The following is a 19,772-nucleotide window of genomic DNA, read 5'->3' on the forward strand; positions in this document are numbered from 1 at the left end:
TCGAGTAACGCATTGCTTTTTTAAATCATTGTGAATGATAGGTAATTGGAACATCCTGCATATATTTATGACCTCTGCATGCAAGTGACGTTGTTTTCATCAAAGTCAAAGTCGAGTTTATATACATCGGCAAAAAATTACTGATGCGGGTAGGCCCGGGCAAAAAGTGAGCGCAATCACTTGTGGGACGCCCGAGCCCCCCTGTACAAGGCATACAGCGAAAACGCAAAGTGTAACAGACATAGTAATGCTCTGGCTATTTAACAAGGACAAAAACATCTCGTATATACATGAGTTTGTGAACAAAGCATAAGAACAGAAAAACACAGAATAACAGTAAAAAAAAAAGAAACACAGAAAATCATCGCAGCAAAATAAAATTATACAGGATACATCGCTGCAAGATAAGAAAAAAAGTACATAAACGCGGCTTTCAAAAAGAAGCTATTAGTGAATTAATGCACTTCTCATGTCAAGTAGTGAACGTGTTTCCGGAATTATACCCCTTGACAATAATTTATTCAAAACAGTGGGCAGGCTGTGTCGGAGCATCTCTTGCCCGTACATTGTACGGGAGAAGGGAATGTGCCAGATTTATTTCTTGCGAAAGGAGTACTCTGAAAGATTGTGTCTGAGGCCGGGTAATTCAAGAAAACTAAGCTGGTTATTTGGGATACGTCGCTTATATTTTAATGCTAAGTAATATTCGTGCACGGTATTAATCGGCAAAATTTGGTAACGAGCAAACAGTTCCTGAGTGTGAGCAAGGTAGTCTACGTTTGCAATGTAGCGTATAGCTTTCTTTTGAAGCATATATATTTTATTAATGTTTGTTTTAGTGGTAGTACCCCAAACCAAGAAACAATAATTTAGGTGGGATACAAAAAGCGCATTGTAAATAATTAATTTTATATGCTCGGGCCGAAAATGCCGAAATTTTGCAAGAATTCCGGTGCACTTTGCCAGTTTACTCAGAATTAACGGAACTTCAGTGTCCCAGCTCATGTTCTTGCTAAAAATTACTCCTAAAACCTTGACAGTGTCTACAAACTGTACATGTGAATTGCCTATGTATATACGTATATCGGGTTGAGTGGGAAACTGTCTTGTACTGAATAGAACCGCTTTAGTTTTTTTTGTGTTTATGAGTAATTAGTTTGCTTCAGACCAATTCTTAAATATATCAAGCGCATTGTTAATAACAGAAACCAGAGATTGTATGGAACTACCTGTGAAAAATAAACGTGCATCGTCAGCATAAATTACAAATTTCGGCTGGCTAACAGCCAAAGCAAGGACATTTATATATAAAATGAAAAGTAGAGGTCCTAAAATACTACCCTGTGGGACACCAGCAGTAATAGTTTGAAATGAAGATATATGTGGCCCTATTTTAACGCATTGTACACGATGACGTAGGTACGATTTCAGTAGTTAAAGTGGAGTGCCTCGTATGCCATAAAGGTATAATTTTTTCACTAAGGTATTATGATTAAGGTGATCGAAAGCCTTCGAGAAATGTATGAAGATGCCGATGCACAATTCTTTATTTTCAAAAACGTTAAGAATAATTTCTTTTTGAGACAATAAAGCTGATTCGGTAGATTTACCTCGCAAAAAGCCATGTTGTGCTGTTGATAACAATTTAAACCTTTTGCAAAATTTCATTAACCGTTTTTCAATAACTTTCTCCAACCCTTTCGAAAAAAATGGTAAAATGGAAATAGGTCAGTAACTTGACATGCTATTTTTATCGCCGCTTTTATATAATACTATTACCTTAGATTTCTGCATCTGCTTTGGAAAGGACCCGCTTAATAAGGTAAGGTTATAAATATAAGTTAATACTGGTGCTATTAGAATGAGGACAAATTTTACAGGTCAGATTTGAACGCCATCTATATCACAAGACCTGTTGTTCTTAAAGGAAGTGAAAATACTGCACACTTCAGTGTCGTCCGCAGGTTCCAAAAATATACTATTGCTATTCCGTCGTATAGGGTTGCAAGCAAAATCTGAACTCAGACCGGTATTTATAATATCTTTGAAAAACATATTAAATTTCTCTGCAAGTGCGACACGCTCAATACGTTCACCTTCAAACCAAAGCTCTGTAACTCCTGACGTAGACTGTGCTTGGTTTAATAATTTATTAACTTTTTTCCAAACTTGTGCGCTACCATCACAGAACTTTCTGTCAAACTCATTGTGCAGGAAGTTTCTTTGTTCGTTTTTGAGATAAGACGTTACTTTATTGCGGTATTGTTTAAACTTGCCTAGATCAGCAAGGGACTTGGTCCTCATAAACTTCTTGTAAAACTTGTTTTTCTTTTTATTAATTCTAAGGCAGTCTCGATTTATCCATGGCTTACGACTTCTAGTGGACTTTTTTACAGTTTTCTCAGGGAAATTATCATGGTATACGCGTTTAAAACAGGTGATGAATGCCTCATACGCCGCATCTACAGTCTTACAAGAAAAGACGTCATCCCAGTTTTGATTTCAAAGAACAGAAAAGGACGCGAGGGTGTCCGGAGTAATATTTTGGACAGTATTCTGCGCTGATAAGTCGTTGTTTATTTGTGGCACATTTCAGGAGCAAATAAATGGGATAATGGTCACTGATAGAACTGTGTAATACGCCTGAAAGCAGGCTACTAGTATTTACGTTAGAGATAAATACATCAATAAGTGTGGCTGTCTGCATCGTAGCGCGTGTAGCCGTCTGAGTCAGTATGCAATTACCACTCGAAGCTCGTAAAAGCGCTTCCTGCGCAGGAGATCGTTTCAGGAACTCAATGTTAAAATCGCCCCCAAGATATAAATTGAACTTGTTGTCGCTTACGTAGCTGAAGAGGCGGTCTAGAAATTCAATAAAGGTATTTATGTCAGCATTAGGGGGTCGGTACACTACGGAATAAATATAATTGTGTGATAACAAAGTTAAACGTTCAACTTCGTTGCATATAAACGAAAATTTCGAAAGAACTTCACAGTCGAACATATTTTTGACCAACATAGCAAGCCCACCCCCCATCCTACGGGATCGATTTACAAAGAAGCTCCGATATCCGTCCGGCTTGTAAATTTCTTCGCCACATGTATACCATGTTTCAGTCAACATGATAGCGTCGAACTGGAAACTAAATTCGTCTAGAAATACTGATAACTCATCTTCCTTGTGTCTAGCTGAACGAATGTTAAGGTGTAGGCAAGAAAAGCATGCAATTATGTTGCTGACATCTCGCGGTGACTCGTTCATCATTCAAGATAGACTGCTCACGCTCGCGAAAACCGGAGCAGTTTGTACAATCTTTTCTACGTCATGCGCACTACGGATGTGCAAGACAGGAGATTTTTCCTCTTTTCGCGCATAGACCTTGCCACCACGTGTCCAAGCAAAGCGCCAGTTTTTCGCCTTTTTTTGCGCGATTGCCATTCCGAGCAACTGTTTCATAGCAGGGCAAAGGTGCTCGTTGATGTACACAGGTTCGCTAGACTTGTGGCCAAAGTCGAAAGTTTCAGCTTTCTTGCCTTCTCGAGCACAGTGTCACGCTTAGAACGACATTTGAACTGCACAACAATGTTAGGAGCAACATTCGAGTTTTTCGCTGGAACACGGTGGCAGACGTCAATATCTGACTCCGAAATTGGCATAGATCCCTAATCTATGTTTTAAATTATTTGAAGTGTTTCTTCAAGTGGTCGTTAGTGTTGCTTACTGGAAAGAGAAGCGAGACTGAGACATATATTATTCACGTGCATTTCACGCGCGTTGATAAAAGGGTCACTAAAGGGGTCACTAAAGGCTACAGGTTTTTTTTTCAGTGTCAAAAAATCACGCAAAGCATTTTGAAGCGAGGTGAACATACAGAAACATATTCATTCTCTAGGCATAAGCTATCAATTCCTTCAGAAATAATTAATTCGCTACTTCCTTTTCTTTAAAAATTAATAAACTTCGTCCTGTGTGTATATTTAAATATATTGTGTATGTGCATGGTGTTTAGAGTGGAAATTTAAAACAATGTTGAAGAGAAAAAATACGCACGACGCAGCCGCTACTGGAAGTTGTGATGCGCGTGTTCTCCTGTTGTCAGCATTAGCAGAAATAAAGCGAAGCATGAATTAAAATCAGCGCCCGTTCGGGCCAACAATGGTGCATTAAGCAATTGGGCACAATAAAACTCTAAGTGAAAACGTCGAGGCAAGTGAAAAGAAACCTGAATTGAGGTGGTTGACAAAACTCTGGCAATGACACGTTAGACGGGGGTTGGCTACGGCATAGCCGGGGGGGGGGGGGGGGGGGGGGTTAGCCTCCTCCGGAAAAGTCCGCAGGGAGCTCGAGCCCTGGAAGGCCCCCCCCCCCCCGTAGTCTCGGCGCCTATGTATAATCTTCCTCTATTTATTCCACTGGTGAGGGGAGTAACACGATAGTTGCAAGTAATGTTTTGTGGTGTGGTGTGGTGTGTGCTTCTCTTCTGCATGTCTCGTCAAATTGTTGCGCAATCCAACCTCCAATATGCTATATCAACACGCCCAGTCTTGAACCTTGGGAAGTTTAGGATCTATTCGGTATGTTAAATTTCAAGGTATAGGCAACAACACTTAGTTTGCTTGCTTAGTGCTTTTTTTTTCTTCCCTTTCTTTCTTTTCTCTTCTTTTATATATATTTCAGCATTGCCATTTCTTGGGCGTGTTGGTAAACTGACTTGGAAAGCATATCTAGCGCGAGCGAACAAGGACAGAAGGGAGACGGCACCACAATGCGCTAAATATATGTATATATATATATATATATATATATATATATATATATATATATATATATATATATATATATTTTTATTTATTCCATTTGAGTATTTTTAATTTTTTTCACGAGCACCGTTTTGTAATAGGTGCTAGAGGGCACGCCTTTAACACGGCCGCTGACGCGTGATGGACAGACGGCCACTGGTCTTGTGCACTCCTTTGTTCTCAATTGGACACCGCTAACACACCTTCGCTCGTCGCCGCAACCACTTACCTTATTCCCTCTCCCCTTCAGTAGAACCCCACCTATATATATATATATATATATATATATATATATGTATACTGTGGCGAGGAAAGCATACGTCGCCTTGAAGAAGACAGGTCCTCTTGTCGAAACGTTGGCTACTGCTTTCACCGTGTTCTCATTTTGCTCATGGTCTTCCATCTCCCGCCTTTCCTCTGTTTTCCAACAATTGCTTTTGTCGCATATCCTTTCATTCGAAGCTTGTTTGCGGAGACACGGAACCATGGCAAAATCGTGCTTGGAATGCTGACTGCAGATAAGCTCGAGAAACGCCCGCGGGAAAGTCACGAGACCGGTCTGGGCGAGTTGTGCAATCGGTTGACTCAGCACATGCCTGCCCTGCGTAGACAGCAAGAAAACGCTCGTGTAGGCGCGCTCCATCGCACACTCCTTAATTTGCTCTGAGGCTAAAACCGTAAACAGGTGACCACAGAATCAGCGAGAGCTTATATGAGAACCGATTCGCATGGACGGTGCACTTAATTCATGATATTTGACAAACTTTTTAGCGCGCATCATTTTCCTGAAAGAATGCGCCTCATCGTTGACTTGTTCAGAACGTTGAGAAAGTCCATGCCATACAGCCGACCAAATCTTTCACTAGAGTGCGCGAGCAGCGATTTTCTTGTGCGTCAGAGGACGGAGCCAAGTTGCAAACAGGGCGAGAATCAATGAATGCCCTCAACGAGCGCTGGGCCCACCTTGGCTATTCCTTCGACGCCGCGCCATATTAGCGCGCTTCAGTTCAGCGCCGTACGATGTGCTGATGTGTGTTATGTATATTCTAGTCTCACTATGTGTTATTCCCAGCAATGACCCACCACTATCATTGATCTCGAGGCTATATGAATGCAGATTTCATTTTCTCTATCTGAGTACCACATAATATGCTGCCGTAACCAAACGCCCCAATGTGGCGCTTGCACAAGATTTGCGGCCCGAAGGACCACGGCCGGCAAACATCGTCACTGGCCCTTTGTCTTTTGCCTGCGACCACCGCGAAGAGCCTTGCAGCAAATCTGACGAATAATTTTAAAGCATGGCTTTTGTATTGTCGCAAGTTGGTGCATTTTGGCAATTTTGTCCCTATACCGGCACCAGTAATGGTGAACACCTGTAAAAAAGTTTGCCGTATTCGAGCCAAAAAGACAGATGGCTGCTAATATTTCCGAAAGATAGGTATAGCTGCCCAAATCTTTAACTAGCCTGCGCGAGCGGCTAATATTCTGTGCGTCACTGCCAAAGGACGGAGCCATGTTGCAAAGAGGGCGAGAGTGAGCGCAAGTCCCCAAAGCGCGCTCAGTGGGGCCCATCGTCTGTTAGGCTATTCCTTCATCAGGACGTCACCCTTTCTTAGCGCACTTCAGATGAACAGGCAGCGTGAGTAGGCAAATGGTTCTGCTCGTGTTTTATGTTTGGAAAATCAGAAAGCAATCTAGGAGATAAAATTTATAGATACGTCACGCGCCCCCAGTCATGAGCTAAGCCTAAGAATATGGAGCGTTCATTCGTTACTTGCTGACGCAAACGCCTTCTTTTTCATCTGTAGAAAGGGCCGTTACGGGAACCGTGCGTGCTTTATAGCTTCAGACATACTGAAATATTATCGCTAAGGTAAGCTGCTAAAAGATTCCGTCGGGCTCACGCATCAATTGTCAGGATCATAAGGAATAATCTTCATTACCGTCATACATATTACAGCACTGTGGCTGCATCTGAACAAAACAAAAGAAAACATGTTTGTAAAGCATAAAAATTGTAAAGAAATGAGGGTGTGCACGGTGAGCGCTGGCCGTTGAGTAGTGTGAGGGGGGTGATATCACCGCAAAGCTCGGCAGACATGCGATGTGGAAGGGAGTCGGTGCAAGGTTTGGCGTCCTCTCACGACTCCTCGGCAGTTGCTGTACGGAGGCCCATTTTTGAGAAATTTCGAAGTGCCCCAGACGTCTTCTGTGGTGGCCATGTCCGCGCCCTTGCGCGGCCAATCTGGCGTCATCACGCCTAGGTTTTCAAGACGCCGTGTGGATTGAGGAAAGATCACGCTGCAGCAGAAACTGCCCATCGCTGTACAGTGCATCCAGCACGTGAAGAAGGAGCTGATGATCAACCATTTTTAGGTAGTCTTCGGAGCACACCCAACCAACAATGTGGTGGAGACGACCGAGGCCATCTTTCGTGATAACCCCACACGCTCACAGATTTTCTGTCCTTTGACATCCTGGGCGTTGGAAAAGGACACAGCGCAAAAAAGACAAACCACCCGAAAATAGCTGTTTAAGGTATTTGGACGTCAGGCTGTGCATGTCGAGTAGACATTTGTGCTGGTCATTCGAACCAAGGAGCGGGAAACCGTTTCTCTCTTTCCAGTCAGCACATTCGAAATTAGCCAAAAGAGGAATCGTTAATGTGTGCCTTGCCAGTGCCCTCAGAAGGTCATGTGCGCGTTCTTTGCAAAAAAGTTTTGATCCTCAGGTTGGCCACTTCTTGTCTGCCATATACATAAGGGCTGTAGCTGTCGCGCAAAATCTTTTTAAGCAAATCTAGCATGGCGAACCTGATCGAGCGCCACGTCCGCCAGTGGAAAAGAAAAAGAACTTGCAGTACTTCCGTATATACATTGTGTCCCACAAACTCAAGAGGGTAGGGCAATGCGCTGGTGTTGCGGTGGTTCTTTCCGCTCGAGAAAAACTAGCAAAGCTTTGCAAATTTGCTTCACAAGCCAGGCGTGGCCATCGTACTGTGAAACACAGGAAGGGTTTAGTGCCCCGGATCACTGGCGTGGTGTAGGTGATTCCTCTCTCTTGTGGAAAACAGTACGTGGGACGGACAGGAAAGGGCTTAAATGATCGTCTCAGGAAGCACCATGACAATGTGTACAACAGGGTACAGGGCCATCTGGGCATTCATCACAATGCGTTGGCGGGTTAGTTGGTGCGAATCCATAACGACTTTGTTTAGCGCAAAACAACGGACACAAGAAAGACGACGCCTTGTGTCCGTTGTTTTGCGCTAAACAAAGTAATTATGGGTATTCATTGCTGTGACCACGGGTGTAAGCCCTACTTTGAAAAAATAAAAAACGAAGTAGGCAGATTTCATAAGGAAGTTTGATAGCTCGTGCGTCAGTTCTCCGAACGTGTATGGTGCCCCAAGAGACAGGGTGCAGAGATTCAAGCTGCTTCTGCAGAAGGCTTCTAAGCTTGCCGGGGACGGTCCGCTGATCATGGCTGGGGACTTTAATGCTCCGTATCACGTGTGCAGTTACAAACGTGACACAGTAAAAGGGAGAGACCTTTGGCAGAAGGCTGCGGAGTTTGACCTTACGCTGGTCACTGACCCTGCCTTTCCGACACGTATAGGGGCGTCGACGTGTAGGGATACTACCCCTGACCTCTGCTTTGTAAAGAACGCAGCCAAGCCTAGTTGGTGCAATCTTGCCGAAGACCTAGGTAGTGATCATTATGTTAACCAAGTCGTTTTTGAGGTTGAGGGTAGGCGCCCTAGGGCGTTAACGTTTATAGACTGGGATAAGTTTCGGATGATCCGGGAGGAGAGAGGATAAAGGGGGAAGGGATTCGAAGACCTGTACCGGCCGTCCCTGGAGGATTGGGTCACCCAGGTGAGGGACGATGTAAAGGAGGCTACGAAGGAGATCGATACGGATTTGGAGGTGGATAGTGTTGATAGCAGGCTGGCCCATCTGATTGAAGCCAAGCGGTCTATGCTGTCTAGGTGGAAGGGGCAGAGGCTTAATCGCAGGCTGCGTAAAAAGATTTCCGAGCTGAATAAGCTGATTGAGGAGCACTGTAAGCTTTTGTCTAAGCAACAGTGGGTTGAGGTATTCAACTCGGTGGACGAGCAGGTGCGCAACAGGAGGTCGTGGGGCTTGCTTAAGCATTTGCTGAACGACTCCAACACGAGGGTTAGTCAGGGGCACGTCCTTGCTAGAGCTGTACACGAAGCAGTGGGGTCGGAGGAAGAGCTCGTTGAAAGGCTGGCCAACAAATACCTTACTGTTGCGGACCCGGATGCTTTTCTGACGGAGCAGGCCTACACGGGAGAGGACAACTTTTCCCTAGATGAGGACTTTTCTGTGGAAGAGGTACGCACGGTTTTGCATAACCTTAATAGCAAGTTGGCTCCCGGACCGGACGGGATTTCGAACAAGCTTTTGAAGAATCTGGACGATAGGTCAATCAAGTGCCTTACCGGGGAGGTTAACGCTATGTGGAGAGACGGGGTGGTTCCGGAGCAGTGGAAGACAGCTTTCACGGTGCTGATTACCAAGGCTGGCAAAGTCCCGAGCATTGATAACTTAAAGCCTATTTCGCTCACTTCGTATGTGAGCAAAGTAGCCGAGCATGCGGTGCTTAATCGGCTTACAAGGTACCTTGAGGAGAACCAGGTCTGCCCCCACACTATGATTGGTTTTCGGGCCGGGCTGTCGGCTCAAGACGCAATGAAGCTCATCAAGCATCAGGTCATTGATGGAGATGGAAGGGGCGTTAAGGCCATTCTAGGGCTTGACCTGGAGAAGGCTTTTGACAACGTTCGGCGCTCTTATATTCTTAAGTCCATTTCGGATCTTGGCCTCGGCGCGCGCTTTCATGACTATGTCAGGTCCTTCCTGTCAGGCAGGAAGGCTACCTTGAAGGTTGCAGAGCTGGAGTCAAAGGCGTTAAATCTTGGAGACAGGGGCACTCCTCAAGGGCCCGTCATCTCGCCCACATGGTTCAATGAGGCCATGGTCGGATTGACCAAGAAGCTCTTGGAGATTGAGGGGATTAGGCGCACCATGTATGCAGATGACGTGACCATATGGTGTCCCGGTGGTAGTGAGGGCTATATCGAAAGTGTTCTGCAGGAGGCTGTAGATGTAATTGAGAATTATTTGGACCCGACGGGGTTAAGGTGCTCCCCCTCTAAGTCGGGGCTGTTGCTGTACAGTCCCACTAGAAGGGGACGCAAGCCAAGGGGATGGATCCCCGTGGACCAGCTGAGCATTCAGCTTCGTACAAGAAATGGCGATCTCATACCTAGGGTTGATAAGATCAGGGTTATGGGGATGATTATTGAGTCGAACGGCGCCAACCCGCTGACGATCCAGAAGATCATTGCCAAGACAGAAAATGCGGTACGCCTAGTGAAGAGGGTGGCCAACAGGCAGACGGGGTTCAAGGAGGATAGTCTGATTAGACTTATGCACACATTTGTATTGTGTCACTTTACTTATATGGCGGCCATGCACAAGTGGAAACCATCGGAGAAGGAGAAGCTTGACACGCAGATTTGGAAGATTACAAAGAAAGTGTTGGGAGTGCCAATGTGCACCAGCACCGACCGACTTCTCCAGCTGGGAATTCATAATACCTTGGATAAGATAGCTGAGGCTCAGGAGAGGACGCAGATTGTGCGTCTCTCTACGACTAGCACGGGTCGGCAGATTCTGAAAGAGTTAGGTGTTCCTCAGGAGAAGATTTTGCAGCTTGATGTCGGTATTCCCCTTGAAGGTCCGTAATCGGTATCACGTCAAGCCTGTTCCCAGGAACATGCATCCGGAGCGAAATATTGGTAGAAGAAAGGCCAGGGGAGCTTGCCTGCTGAGACTCATTCGTGATGAGAATCAGAAGGTTAGCTTCGTCGATGCTTCTTTTAACGAGGAGAGAAAGGTGTTTACCATAGTTGTCGTGGACAATGAGGGCAGTGTCGTTAACGCTGCTGCCGTTCGGACTGATAGGCCAGAGGTCGCGGAGAAAGCGGCTATTGCGCTCGCCCTGGTTGACAGGCGCAGGCCTTTTGTATATAGCGATTCAAAGTCGGCCGTTAGGGCCTTTGAGAAGGGCTCGGTGGCTAAGGTTGCTTTTAAAATTATGCAGACATGTGAGATCGCTCAACACTACTTATATTGGTTCCCTGCTCACCTTGGGATGATCGAGGGAGCCCCTCCGAATCTCAATGAGTCCGCTCATGAGGCAGCGCGAGATCTTTCCCTCCGCTCTGCCCCGCGCAACGGCGTGGCGGTACTCCCCGAGAACAGAGTCTCCCCTTCCACACACAATGAAATCACGAAGTATTACCTTCTTAATCGCAGGGCTTACAGTTTGCCGCATCCTAAACTAAACAGGGCTCAGGCACTTACATTGCGCTTACTACAGACTGGTACTTACCCTTGCCCACGGAGACTGAACAAGTTTTATCCGGAGACGTACACAGAGCCTTATTGCCAAGATTGTGGTGCTTTAGCCACGCTCGAACACATGCTCTGGTCTTGCGAAAGAATTGAAGACTCGGCGATCAAGGATGCGTCCAGGTAGGAGGCTGCACTTCGCAGCCCGGACCTGGATGAACAATTCTGGGCTGTCCAGCAGGCTCAAGACGTGGCCGTGAGGCTTGGCCTTCCGGTCCCGACGTGGGAGCGGCCCGCTTAGTGGTTAAATACCACTACTTGCAGGACCAAATAAAGTTGTCCTTCCTTCCTTCCTTCAGTTCTCCTTCGATTGCACTTTCACCTCGGCAAATGGGGTATCTCGACTGGGCTTGAGTGGCAAACATTTTGTGTGCTCTGTAGGTACGTGGCTATCATTATCAGTATTGCAAATTATATTCCAAGGTTTTCGCCGATCATTCACATATTGCGCACGGGAGCACCCTATATACTTATTCCTTCATTGCTTCGTGAATAAGCTGTTGTAAGTTAGCGTTGTGCGCGTGTTGCTCCCTCGTGGCCTTGCATTTTTTGCGCTGTGTCCTTTTCCAATGAATCACCAATATGCTCATGCTTCCACGCTAAGTCCTGGACGTAGCGGGGATCATACATTAAAACTAATATTTAATGCCAATTAATCACAGTCGCTAACCAAACTAATAGTATGGTATATAAGAAAGCAAGCAACTTGGTCAAAAGTCAAAAGTAAGACGATTTACCTTTTGCCGACTGGCAGGCGTACTTCTTGTTTCTGGTCCCACCGAGTGCAGAAGCTACTTTCATCTGTAAACACGATTAGCCAATCATCGGCTGTCCATTGAAGATGCTCTTGAGCGAAGTCGAGCCTATTTGCTCCTGCACTGTCGGAGAGCAGGGGCTTCTGTGCAGCCGTCCTGTTTCTGATCCCTGCCTCCCTTAGCCGTTGCTTAATAAGACACATTAAGGCCGAGGGCAGCCCTCACCCACTGTTATGAACGGGTTGTCACTAACACAGGCTTCTTCATCGGTTGTTTTTCTAGTGACACAGCGAGCAGCATCTTTGATTCGGTCTGCGTCCCTGTAGGCACGTGTCACTCTGTCCACTGAAACCTCAGCCATTCTTGTTGCTTGAGCGATTTCCTTCTGCGATGAGCCGCTCAATTACATTCCTATAATTCCGAGTGTTTTCGCTTGTGGTATATGGGGTGGAAGTTTGAGAACTGTTGTAAACTGCCATGAGCCCGGCCTGTAGAGCAGGTTCACTCAGTCCAAGTTTCACAGTGGCCTTAACTCTTTCGTAACAGGGAGAATACGGTTGTTTTTTATAGGCCTCGGCAAAGCATTATTTACCTTCACAAATAATATTTCAGCACACATTGCAGCAGGCATATTTTGCATAATGAAATCCTCTTTCCAAAAAAACGTACGTTGCGAAAAAAATTAAGTAAAACATCAAAATTCTAGAAAGCGCCATATTTTGCGGCCAATTGGTAAAGCACAACAATAAAAAAACATGATCTCTGCAACAAACATTATTACCAAAGGAAAATTAGAACATACATTTCAAATATAAATAACCCAGGAATAATGTCTGAAAAAATAAATGCTGAGTACACCGCCGTTCATCGGATACAAAAAGAAATTAAGACCAGTTCATCGCTCGTGCTATGCGGTGAAGCAGTTTCCGGATTTTGTGAAGCATACGTGCACTCCGCACTTTTCCTACAAAGCGTCTGTTTTTTGTTCAACTTGGCGGTCCTCGTAACACATTTGGCAGTTCAGCCTTTTCGGCATCTTCTGAGGATGGTCTCATGAGAAGTCCAAGGAACGTACTTGACCAGTTTGTCTAGAGTCATGCACCTCTTTCAGGGCCGATCGCTGTCAGCGTAGCTGGGCAGCTAAAAGATCATGCATCCAAGCATATCTGTTTGGATTTTTGCAGGTTGTCTTTATCACCTCTGCAGAGAAGAGTAGAAAGAAATCCCACACCGTTGTAAACTGTCTTGCGCTAATCTGTAGTGCTAGGCGGAAATGTGCTACGGGAGGCCTTCTTGGCGTGAGCGGAAGTTTCTTTGCAGCCGATGGCAGCACAACATAACCCAGCGACTATGCGCCCTGAAGTTAATGAATAGAGCTCTCAGGTCGTGCAAAAAGATCGGCAGGGACCGCTCAAGGCCGGAAACTCGCCGGTGAATGGTTGCGGATGTCCCATGCTGACTCAAAACATAGTCGCCGTCAGAGCTTGAATATGCTTTGCTGTTCTCTTCGGAACCTCGTGACCTTATCACTAAGTGCGGGTGCAGCACAGTTTCGAGGCTTTTCTCGCGACGCAGCCGCGCGGGACGACGCCACGGGAGCAACTTTCGATAACTACGCAGTGACACCGGCAGCGCCCCTTGCTCTTGGAAACTGGTTGGAGACGCCAGGTCCACATGTTGGACATGCGTCGGACCTTCATAAATGCACTTTGGCTGTATAAAACGACTCGGACTCCAAACCAAAGCTCACTAGAGAACAGCTGGCGTCATTTTCGGTTAATTATCAGCGCTCCGCCAGGTCGGACGGCAAAGCCGCCGATATAATTAAATTCTTGACTTGCTGGGAGTCATTTGATTACAAAATTTTGATGCTAGTGCAGCGTAATCGTGAGTGGCATGCTTTTTTCTCGAGCGCGGCAGAAGGTGACAGCCACGGCTCTTTATGCGCTACAATATACTGACATTAGTTCGCAAAAAAGGTCCGTCAGAAATCAGAAGCTCGCCGGAGCGCGAAAATCTAAACTGATTCTTAAAGCGTAATGCCTGTATTAACTATTGGATGGCCTTACGTGAATAAGAAACGACTCCAACATGTCGAAATCGGTGATCTAGAGCATCGATCATCGGCGATCGATGTGAATACGCGGGGCAACGAACGAGTCAAAGCTTCGCGGCCACACTGAAGCTTTATAAAGCACGCGAGGTGCAGATAACGGCCCTTTCAACATATAAAAAAAAGCGATTGCGTCAGCAAGCAACAACTGAATGGTCCATATTCTTTGGCTTTGCTCATGACTGGGGGCGCGTGACGTATGCTTAAATTTTATTTCCTAGATTGCTTTCTGATCTTCGAAACATAAAACACGTGCAGAACCATTTGCATACTCACGTTGCCTGTTCGTCTGAAGTGTGCTAAGAAGGGGTGACGTCCTGATGAAGGAATAGCCTAACAGACGATGGGCCCCGCTGAGCGCGCTTTGGGGACATGCGCTCACTCTCGCCCTCTTTGCAACATGGCTCCGTCCTTTGGCACTGACGCACAGGAAATTAGCCGCGCGCGCACGCTAGTTAAAGATTTGGGCAACTATACCTATCTTTCGGAAATATTAACAGCCGTCTGTCTTTTTGGCTTGAATACGGCAAACTTTTTTACAGGTGTTCACCGTTGGTGGTACCGGTATACGGACAAAATTTCCAAAATGCTCCACCTTGCGACAATACAAAAGCCATGCTTTAAAATTAAAGGCTCTTCGCGCTGGTCACAGGCAAAAGACAAAGACGGCAGGGCCAGTGACGATGTTTGCCGGCCGTGGTCCTACGGCAAGTTGCCGCAAATCCTGTGCAAGCGCCACATTGGGGCGTTTGGTTATGGAAGCATAATATGTATATGGGTGTTCACATAGAAAAAATGAAATCTGCATTCAAATAGCCTCGAGATCAATGGTAGTGGTGGGTCATTGCTGGGAATAACACATAGTGAGACTAGAATATACATAACACTTCAGCACATCCTACGGCGCTGAAGTCATTTACTGCGACAGCAGTACTGTGAAGAAGACCAGCCTGCTCTTGCTCGCTTAGATGTTCTTCAAATCATTCAGACCGAGGTTACAGCTTGTTGGTTATGGGTAGCGATTGGAAGCACTGTACTAAATAAATAAGAATAAATAGTTGAATTATATGAATGGTAGTTCACTGATAATTATTGATTATTTCTGATTAACGAAAAATGTTGTATAGACCTTGTCACGGTTTCTTGAAACAGATACGGCGGCCTCTGTGCTCGTATTTCGGTGGCTACAACACAGTAGCGGACGAGGTGGACATTACGTGCATCGCATAGTTGTTCTCATCAAGATGGGAATGCTTTGGCATGAGCTTACTCGTTGTAATGCTCGTTATATAATGTTGTAGGCGACACAAAAGAGGTGCAAGCGAGCTTATTTAAACACTAATCCAACCTAAGGTCAAGTATGCTTCCGCTTTTTGAGATACTGACAGCGTACGTTTGGCCAACTATACTACTGGCTAGATGGCATGAAATATCCATAAACATCATCTTGTCCAAATGTCCAAATAATGATGTCCACTGTACGTTGTGGCCTAATGTTTGTATTTCGGCCATTATATTCAGCCTTGATCTTCTTCGTCTGTATACATTCACCATCATGTTCAGCGCGCGGCCTCCTCAATAAAGCGTCGAGGTATTACAGCTGCCTCGGAATCAGTGGAAATTTTTCTTGATTCCTTGGACGTCAACGTTTTGAAGTTCCCCTGGAGCTTCGTTCAGGTCGCTGCTTGCTTTCGGACGCCATGTCGCGAGAGGAACCTCCGGAGTCACCATCTCAGCCCAACCGGCCGCTCCTTCAGAACCGTCAGCACTTGACAGTGTGACGCAGCCTTGTTCGCTGGCCTTCGTGGTGACGCGGCGTTGAAGACTGGCTGGACCATTACGACCGAGTGGGTGAGTTTAACCGGTGGGATGATTTGCACAAGCTTCGAAACGTTGCCTTCTACCTCACTGACGTTGCCAATACTAGGTTTCTGAACCATGAGAGGAGCTTGCCTGACTGCGTGGCGCTGAAACAGCAGCTTAGGCAGATTTTCGGCACCCAGAACGTCCGCTCTCAGGTCGTCAGGAAAAGCTTGATGGATGCATGCAACTTCCCGGGAAACATACACCTCTTATATCGAAGACCTCATCGCCCTTTGTCGCCGTGTTGACGCCACCATGAGGGGATCCGATCGCGTTCGTCACATCTTAAAGGGCATTGGTACGTCGCGCTCAAGGAACTGGCGATCAATAATCTGAGTACTGTTGACGATATAATCGCGACTTGCCAACACCTGGATCCACTGCACGCCATCCGTTTACAGCTAGTGACGTGCTTCCTCCCTGGGATACGGACGTGCTTATGCTAATTCGGGCTTTTATACGCGAACAGCACCAAGCGCATGGCCTGTTCAGTCCTCGTTCATTCAGCCTCAATCTTCGGTTCCTGGCCTGCGCGGCACCATCAAAGAGCCTCCATCGCCTGTGTTGCGAGCTGTACCCCTCCAACACCGCCGCCCTCGTATGCCCAGGTTAATGGTATGCATCTTGGCTTCGTTCAGACAGCGGCTCCTGTTACTGCTCACACGTATCTGGCGTATCCAGCACCCGGTGCACCTGCCCCTTCATTTTACAGTACCTGTCGTTCGCCCCCCCCCCTCCCCCAATTTTTTGTTATTGCGGTATTCGCGGGTATTTATCGCGGTTTTGTGGAAAACGCCAACAGGACGAACGCCGGGGCTATGATGTTTATGAAAGAGACTCGCTGCTCCCATCGAGCCAGAGCCGGCCTGCGCCACGCTCATTTTCTTTGCCTCCCAATCCCGAAGAGCCTCGCGAGCACCATGCAGGGTGCCGCCGCTCGTCCTTTCTTTTCTCGACGTCGCGCCTGCAACCGGCCACCCGCACTGTTTACTAACTGCACTTAGGTAGAAAGGTGGGCCACTTGTAAAGGATGCATATTTATTAGTCAGCACGAAAACAATGGAAGACAGAGGTAGAACACAGGACGAGCGCTGTCTAACTGAAATTTATTGAACGAAACGCCTGAAAAAAAAAAAACACGGATAAACCAATGGCCTGCGCGTGCAGGAAATCTAAGTCACGTGGAAACAGTTACTGAGCAAGTGCGTTTCACATTCTAGCAGAACGACAGATGGCTCAGATACACAATCATAGCGCAACCTTTCTATATGGAAGGCTTCAGCAAGTTTACGAGCCTTTCTGTCTTTATTCTTCATGATGATGTCAGTTTTTCGCAAGAAAGGTTTACACCTACATGATCTGCAATACGCTTAAAGATGACAGGTTGCCGTTCCTCTTAAGGTATACTTATGCTGGCGCAGGCGCTCATCGATGCAGTTCTCCTCTGCCCAATGTTGGCTTTTCCGCAAGGGAAAGGAATTGATAAACTACGCCTACGTCGCAGGAAACGAGGGGTTTGCGATGATTCACAGGGCAACCAACAGTTGGACCACCTGTCTTTCCCTTAATCGCAGCACAAGCCTTACCTACTTTACGGTTGGTCGGATGAACAACATCCCCATCAAAATCTTTTGCGATCTTCTTAAAACGATGGGACACTCTATGAACATATTGTCGCGTGGTGGTGACGTTGAATAACACAGTAGCAATACTGTGAACGACAAAACAAACTTTTATTGGGTGAACCTTGTGGGGACCCCTTTTGGGACCCCTGTCTCCTGTGCACGCGCGACTTGGGCCATTCGGCCGCGCGATCGCTGGGGACACGCAGTTCCAAGCCTCATTTTGGATAGCGTACATTCCCCGCGGCCGCGGGCGCCGGCGCGACGCGGAGCCTGCTGCTTGCGCGCGCGGCTCACGTTACGCCGTGCGCCGCGCGTAAGAACAGTGCCTGAGGAGCGGGCCCCTCTCGCCCTCTCTTCGGTTTCCCTCTCCTTCAGCATCGGAGGTGCGCGGGCGCTTTCGCCCGGACAGATTGACTTTCGGTGCTCATGGCTGTCGGACGTGCGGACCCCCTTGGTCCCGCGTCCCTCTGAGCAAGGCGGCCCCCTTTTGTGTGGCGAACCTGCTCGGAAGAGCCAGCGTGGCGGAGCAGACTTCCCGGGAGCTTTCACCCGTAGTCTGCGACTGCCACCCCAGTGCCGTATTCCTGTATTGTACTCGCATTTTGTACATAGCAGGAAATAAACCCCCATTCGTTGGTGCCACGGCTGGAGTCGTCTCTACGCCTTGCCGGTGAGTCAGCGAACCCGCCGCGGCGCCCCTTTGCGTGCGCTGCGGAGTGGGGACGAGCTATGTGTCTCCTTAGACCTTAGCTAGCCGGGTCCGAGCACGTTAGCCCGAAGCCCCACATATCTGGCGCCCAACGTGGGGCCCGAACCCACGACCCTGAGATTAAAAGTCTCATGCTCTACCGACTGAGCTAGCCGGGCCCGGGCACGTTAGCCCGAAGCACCACATATCTGGCGCCCAACTAGGTTTCGGCATGGCGTCGGAGCAGACCCCTTTGCGGCCCCCGTCGCAGCCTGAGTCCTTGGTTGCGGACCTTCTGTCGTTTGAGGTAGCGGACAATGCTGTAAGCTTCAGGGATGCTCTTCGTGGCAACCCCATGCTATCAGATGCCAAGTGCGACCCCCTAGGGACGCCCATTGGTCAGTCCGTTCGCCCAGCGGCACCCTACGGTCCAAGCAGCGTGAGCCCTTTAACTGCTCAGCTGCTTCGGCGTTCTGCCGAGCAGGAGCCATTCCGCTCCGCCGGCTACTGCGATCCGCTATCCGGCCTCAGTTGGCCTGGAGGGCAACCTTTTCGCAGCACCGTCGGCCGGCCTCCCATAGGCCCGCACGACATTTCTCCGCCGTTCGCCGGTCCCTTAGGGCCACGAGCGGGCACATCCCGGCAGGCACCCTGTGAGCCTCGCCCGGACCAATTGCCGCTGCACAACGCAGCCGCGCAGTTGCTATCATCGCTGATGGAAATGGCGCAATCTCAGGCTAGCGTCAGGCCTCCCGTGGTGGACCCTAGTCCCCCTAGGCCTGCCCTGCCGAGCAACGTCAAGGTACATATTCCGACATACAGCGGTTACTCAGACCGCATGAGCGCTACGGAATACCTGGAGTCTCTATGCCAATACCAGAAAGCGATGAGGCTGGAAGACAGCGTGATTATAGGCACCATACTGCCTGTCTCGCTGACCGCCCAAGCTGCGCGGTGGTACCGCCTAGTCGGACAGCGCGCTCGTAGCATGGAGGAGTTTAGGACGCTGTTCAGCCATGAATTCCTCCCTCCTGACTATGAGCGACGCATGCGGCGCGAGTTGGAGCTTCGAACCCAACACACGGACGAATCTCTGCTCGAGTACGTGAGAGCCATGCAGGAGCTTTATCTCCTAGCAGAGCACTCGGCGTCGAACTCTGAGAAGGTGGAGCGGGTGATTCGGCAAGCCCATCCAACCTTCGCCGCTTACCCCTCTCGCCCTCTCTTCGGTTTCCCTCTCCTTCAGCATCGGAGGTGCGCGGGCGCTTTCGCCCGGACAGATTGACTTTCGGTGCTCATGGCTGTCGGACGTGCGGACCCCCTTGGTCCCGCGCCCCTCTGAGCAAGGCGGCCCCCTTTTGTGTGGCGAACCTGCTCGGAAGAGCCAGCGTGGCGGAGCAGACTTCCCGGGAGCTTTCACCCGTAGTCTGCGACTGCCACCTTAGTGCCGTATTCCTGTATTGTACTCGCATTTTGTAC

General features: G+C 47.9%; 1 protein-coding gene and 1 non-coding gene across 2 annotated transcripts in view; one reads left to right on the top strand and one right to left on the bottom strand.

Moving 5' to 3' along the window:
• The window catches only part of LOC126545625 (solute carrier family 15 member 1), an 809,365-nt gene that overhangs the window by 348,642 nt on the left and 440,951 nt on the right, over positions 1 to 19,772 (top strand). The window lies entirely within an intron of this gene.
• TRNAK-UUU (transfer RNA lysine (anticodon CUU)) lies at positions 18,400 to 18,472 on the bottom strand. Its single transcript has one exon. It is a non-coding gene; the product is annotated as a tRNA-Lys (tRNA).

Source organism: Dermacentor andersoni, chromosome 1 (genome assembly GCF_023375885.2).
Source record: "Dermacentor andersoni chromosome 1, qqDerAnde1_hic_scaffold, whole genome shotgun sequence".
Classification (NCBI taxonomy): Eukaryota; Metazoa; Arthropoda; class Arachnida; order Ixodida; family Ixodidae; genus Dermacentor; species Dermacentor andersoni.